Here is a 6,557-nt window from a genome sequence, read left to right as displayed (position 1 = left end):
CAAACTGATGAACACTGTAATGGTTTTTTTGAATTGTTGACATGATTGGATTAAGAGATGCTGAAGTTTGAGGCTTCTGAGTATGTATAGGAATGATTAGCATGTGGAATAGCAAACTGAAGTGGAGACACTCCCTAAGTGTAGGCAGCACAGGCCAATAGGACAGTGGCTTGGATGGAATAAAAGATGGAAGAACATTGACTCTGTAGCAGATGCAAGACCAATTCTTCTTTAAGGGGATTTTGATTGCTGCTGGAATCGCCTGAGGATATCAAACTCTTGTTCCTTCACTGTTCCAAAATAGACTCTGACAGTGATTCTCCAGGGAGTTTCCAGAAGCATTTGGTCTCAGACTGAGATAGCATCGTTGATCCCTCTTGTTCTGAGGCTTTAACCTGTTGGACTGCGCATCTACTGCTCCAGCTCTCTAGCCTACAGACGGCCATTGTGGGCTTTCCAGCTTCTGGTCGTATAAGCCAATCTAATAAATTCCCTTTTTATAATCATGCCTCCTGTTGATTCTGTTCCTCTAGAGAACTCTGACTAATACAAACACTTAAGAAATCAGTGCCAGGCACGGTGGTCCACACCTGTAATCCCAGGAGGCTGAGCCAGGAGGATCGCTAGTTCAAAGCCAGCCTTACCAAAAGCGAGGCGCTAAGCAACTAAGAGACACTCTGTCTCTAAATAAAATACAAAATAGGGCTGGGGATGTGGCTCAGTGACTGAGTGCCCTGGAGTTCAATACCTGGTACCAAAAAAAAAAAAAAAGAAAGAAAAGAAATCAGTAAGTACTGTGTCCATAGCCCTTTCTGTATTTCCTGGAGATGAAGCTTCCAATAACAGAAATGACTGGAGAGACATCAACATAGGGACTGGTAGTGAGCATGTGAGCACCAGTGGAACTAAGACTCAACAATGGAGAAGAAGGATAGAGTAAGATATGTAATTGGCCATACACTCCATTAACAAACAAGAGTACAACTTTCAAACTTAAGAATGGTGGAAAATGAAGAAGATATGAAAAGTAGATCAAGACTGCTGATTGCCTTAGAGTTATTACCTGGAAATTAAAAGATAATACTTCAAATCATATGCTAGGGGAGTAGAAGAAGAGGAAGGAAGAATTTATTCGTAAATTTCAATATTTCTCATCATCAGGAACAAACAGAAAAATCACTTGTATACATTGCAGTACATAAACAGCCATGGTATCAAAATTACTAAGAGAGAGAAAACACGCAAATAAAATGAAGAAAGATTATTTCTATAAAACACATGCAAATTAACATAACATAAAACAATAAGGCAGAACTGAAGGGAAGTATACAGAGCATGAACATGATTTTATTTTATATTATTAAAGCATACTTACCACTAATCAAGTTTGAAACAATTGAAATTCCCTAAAGTTAGGACTTAAAAAGACATTGTTTTAGTCAGCTTTTTCATTATTGCGACTAAAAAACTCACAGAGCAAATTTAGAGGAGGAAAAGTTTATTGGGGGGCTCACAGTTTCAGAGGTCTCCATCCATAGACAGCGGGTTCCATTCCTCAGAGCTCCAGGTGAGGCTTAACATCATGGCAGAAAGTGTGGTGAATGGAAGTGGCTCACACGATGATCAGAAAGCAGAGACATTCCACTAACTAGATGCAAAATATATATCCTAAATCCATGCCTCCAATGACCCATCTCTTCCAGCCACATTTAACCCACCTTCAGTTACTACTCAGTCAATACCATCAGGGGATTAATTCATGGATTGAGATAAGGGTCTCAATCCATTCATTTCTCCTCTATACCTTCTTACATTGTCCCATGAGCTTTTGAGGGACACCTCACATTCAAACCATAACAGATGTGAATAAATTGTAGTTCCTTATTACAGAGACTAGGCACTATAAGAAGCTAACTAGCACAGTTGTGAAGGCATTTAGTGAGTGTCTGTGCGCGTTCGTGTGAGTGCGCGCGCGCACACACACATTTGTATTTACATGTAGGTATACCTCAAAATCCATCTTAAAGGGGACAATTATTACTCAGCTCTTGTTCATTGTTGGCTTTGAAGAATGTAGGCCCAGTGTTTCTGAGAATCTTAAATTAAGAGAATCTTACATTAATGATTAAAATATTGTGGAGACCTAATAATATTCCTGCTTAACCACTACATATGTAACCTGTTGAGATTAAAGAAAAGTACATTTATGTATCAATGATATTTGAAGTTTTAAAAATGAGCATATTATTTGTAACAGAACATTTTCCAAAGATAACACTTGATTGTATTGTTTTGTAGCTTTCTCCATGTTTCATATATAGTCAAACCATAATTCCTGCCCTCAAGTGTACACCATATCTTGAGAGAATTTTTTCATGTTAGATTATTACTATGTTCATCTTAACTCATCCCTCTGTCCTGTCTTTTTCTCAGTTAAAAAATGTTTTTAAAAATTTTAGTTAAATTAGTATTTCCAAATGATCTGAATACAAAACTACTTTTGGAAATTTGTTAGAGTCAAACAAGCACTTTTACTGCCAGTATAATTATGCAGCAAGCTGTTTACCAATTCATGGATCACCAATCAAAATATAAAAAGCAAATCATCTGGCTCAAAGTCTACTTCAATTATGGCACTGTGTATACTTTAGCCCAGCTACATGATAAAAATTGCTCTATTATGTATCTTTGCCTCCCATCTTGGAATATGAACAAATGTATTTGCAAACTAAAATACTAACATCTGATTTTTCATAAGATGACATAAATTCCCAAAATTAAAATAATTATTGTGGAAATTATCACATAAATAAAAGAAAATAGTACAATGAACCCAATGTACCCATTATTCAACTCTAACAATTATTAATAAATAGCTAATCTTTCACCTTCTCTACCTACCACTTTCACCTCACCCTAATTACTTAAAATTAAATCCCATATATCATATAATTTCAGCTGAAACTACTCTAGTATTTATTAAAATCTCATAATACAACTCTCACACCCAAAATTAACAGTTTAAGGGGTGGGACATGGGCATTGGGGTGGGGTACTAATGCAATTCACTAACAGAAACTAATTGAAGCTGGAGCAAATGATAAGACTTCAAATCCCATGTGATTTGACATCAGACAACTCTTATGGTAAAATGGTGACGGGGCAAAGAAGATGGCTGCTAAAGGGAGGCAGAGATGCCAAGTCCTCCATCCTGCTTTTGGCCACCCATGGGCCCCAGGCAGGCAGAAATGAAGCATCCAGTCCTGTGACAGAGAGGCCACCCTATGCATACTTGGATGACTTGTGCCCTGAGATGGTCCAGGGCCAAGGTCTTGACCAATACCTCCCAGCATCAATATGCTACTAAAAAGACAGTGTCTTGCTAAGTTGCTCAGCATCTTGCTAAATTGCTGAGGCTGGCCTCCAGTTTGCAGTCCTCCTGCTTCAGCCTCCTGAATTGCTGGGATCACAAGTGTGGGTCACCATACCTGGTTGGTATGCTTCTTCTTCCCACTCTCCACCCTGTGGCTTGGAACAACACGTTGGAGGCAGTCTGGGTGATTTTGGCCTCTGTATGGCCAAGGAGTGGACATCCATCGAGACTTAGCAGACGGAGTTTCCCTGCGATGGAAGGTGTTAAGATAGAAAACCATCAGATCTGACTCATCCCGATGGTGCTACTTAAAAGCTGTCCTTGTCTCCCGGTGCCTGGATCCAGATGCCCACCCCTGGACTCGTTACCTCTTCCTGCCATTCTTCACAGTAAATGTCTTATTTGCTGAAGGTAACCGGAGTAGAGTTCTGTTGCTCCAAGCCAAAAATCTGAACAGAAACAGAGAGCGTGAACGTGCAGGTGTTATTCATGGTACATGACAAAGTGGCGTTTGGTTCCAGTGCAGTGTTCTGGTACCAGAAGAGGCTGTATAGAAACTTGAGATGGGACTTGGGAATATAAGTGCTTTGGGAGATAATGTGTTCCTGTTATCAGAGATAGTCTTGTCTTGGCTGTCCTAGTAGATTCAAGCATTACATGAAATGATCTTGAAGTTCTTCTTCAACCTAAAATCCTAAAACTCTTTCTAGTCATTTGTTGCCAGTGACTGAGGCCCATCAAGCACATCCTGACAGCTGAGGACAATCGTCCCTAGACTAACTTGGTGCATTTCACACGCACCTCAGCTCTTACAGAATTTCAGTGCAAACCACCCATAGGGTCCAAGGCAAGTGTGCATCTCCTCAGAAGAAGATATCTTTGATGCAGTCATTTGTAAGCCATATGAGTTATGACTGGCTTTTAAAGTAGCAGTTGCTATAATAAAAAATTAAACTTATGGAAAATCTCTAAAAAAAATTAACAATTTAATACCAGAACTATACAGCTACTTTTCACATTTTTTTATTCCTGCCACATAATTTAACCATGTGCTTGAATCAGATTTTAAATAAGGTCTATACAATATAATAGGTGGCTATGTCTTTTATTATTTTTTTTAATCTATGGATTTTCTCTTCATTCAATTTTTTTATTATAATTTTTATTGGAAAAAAAATATACAACTTGGAATGGATTTGAGGCAAATTGTGCCATAAACAGATTTTCTTTAAGTGGCTAAACAAAGTTTAAAAAGGAAGTAATGATAAAAGAAAATGTTTCTGGTACAAAACCAGCAGTACAAAAAAATAGTGTATGAATACCTAGATAATATACCCGTTTTGCAATAGTGCAACTTTTAAGTACATATTGTTGACTGTCCATAGTCCACGCAAAGTTATAACTCCACACTTCAACAACAACATGTGACAATTCCTAAAGAAAATTACTTTTAAAAAAAGGCATAACCCAAGGCTGAGGTTGTGGCTCAAGTGGTAGAGCACTTGCCTGGCATGTGTGAGGCACTGGGTTCGATCCTCATCACCACATAAAAATAAAATAAAGATATTGTGTCTGCTGAGAGCCATAGCCAAGTAGGAATGACTCATGGCTTTTTTGGTTGAAAGGTGACACCAGCAAGCCATTGAGATGATAATGATTATGTTAAGATGTGCATTCAATTGGAGATTAGACCCCTGCTGTCCGCCTCCGCCTGCTACTTTGGAGCTCTCCTGGGACTCCCAGAGAGTTCCAATTGGTTGGGGAAGTGCGGTAGGAGGAAATTCCGGAGGAGGGATTTCCTGTTGGTAGTGTGTCCCTGGAGAAGGCCACGTTTGTGGCATTCGTGGAAGTTTTGGAAATAAAGTTTGTTCCTGCTTGAGTGGCTCGTGATTTTGTGCCCAGCCAGACTGCGGCATGTGTCTACCTAAAAAAGTGAAAAATAAGTATTAAAACAAATTTAAAAAGGCGTAACCCAATTTGACCAACTCCATCTTAAGTTTGGATGTGCACAAGGGCTTAGATATATCCAGAGTAAGCCACATGCAACATGTTACTTGATCAATTTTCTAAAATAAGGTTTCAGGACAACAACAGTAAGATAAGGGAAGAAAACATGGAGAAATGAAGTCCTAATTATTATACATGCATATTTTTTGACAGTAGAGGGAAACTCTTACAGATAAGTTACAAAGAAAAGGCAAATAAATGATTTAATACAAGAAATTTAATACATTCTGTACAATGTCTTCACTCTGCTGTCATCATTTGTACAAACTCTTCATAGTTTACTTGACAATCACCATCAATGTCTGCTTCCCCGATCATTTCATCAACCTCTTCATCTGTTAACTTCTCTCCAAGGTTTGTCATCACATAGCGAAGCTCTGCTGCATTAATACAGCCATTGCCATCCTTATCAAATACATGGAGTGCTTCTCTAATTTCTTCTTCACTGTCTGCATCTTTTATTTTCCTTGCCATCATTGTCAAAATAAATTCAGGGAAGTCAATTGTGCCAATACCATCAGCATCTACTTCATTAATCATGTCCTGTAACTCGGCTTCTGTGGGATTCTGCCCAAGAGACCACATTACAGTTGCCAATACCTTTGTTGTTATAGTCCCATTCCCATCCTTGTCAAAAAGTGGAAAAGCTTCTTTGAATTCTGCAATCTTCACTTTTAGTCAGTTGGTCAGCCACGCTGCAAACACTTCCGGTTTCTGAGACATAACCACACAACCACTGGGCTCACTAGCTCTACTCGGACTTCACTCAATTTTTTACTGGCATTTTCTTTTTAAATTTGGAAACTCAATTGTTTATCATACAGTGTTGCGCATCCCTGTAGTGTCATTTGATACAATTACTCTGCACTTATATTTCCTGGAAATTGGCACAGTGAGGATCAATACAACTTTCTGCTGTGATGGAAACATTTTATACACCATCCAATACTTTATCCACTACCTATCTACATATGGCCATTGGACATTTGGAACTGTTACTCATATGACCAAGGTACTAATTTTTTTTTTTTACTTTATTTCATTGTAATTCACTAATTTCCATTTAATAAGCGATAGATGGCAGGCAGCTACAATATTAAAAAGCATAGTTCTCAAATCTTGATCAGATTCTGAGCAGAGGTTTTTGACTTTCATTTTGTTTTTGGTTTTCTTTTTT

General features: G+C 38.4%; 1 pseudogene; it reads right to left on the bottom strand.

Moving 5' to 3' along the window:
- Positions 1-5,593: 5,593 nt before the first annotated feature.
- LOC124095996 (calmodulin-A-like) lies at positions 5,594-6,136 on the bottom strand (annotated as a pseudogene).
- Positions 6,137-6,557: the final 421 nt, after the last annotated feature.

The sequence above is a fragment of the Marmota monax genome, unplaced genomic scaffold, assembly GCF_021218885.2.
Source record: "Marmota monax isolate L192 unplaced genomic scaffold, Marmota_monax_Labrador192_F-V1.1 WCK01_AAM20220418_F8-fsc00137, whole genome shotgun sequence".
NCBI lineage: Eukaryota > Metazoa > Chordata > Mammalia > Rodentia > Sciuridae > Marmota > Marmota monax.
This window is presented reverse-complemented; position numbering and strand designations above follow the sequence as displayed.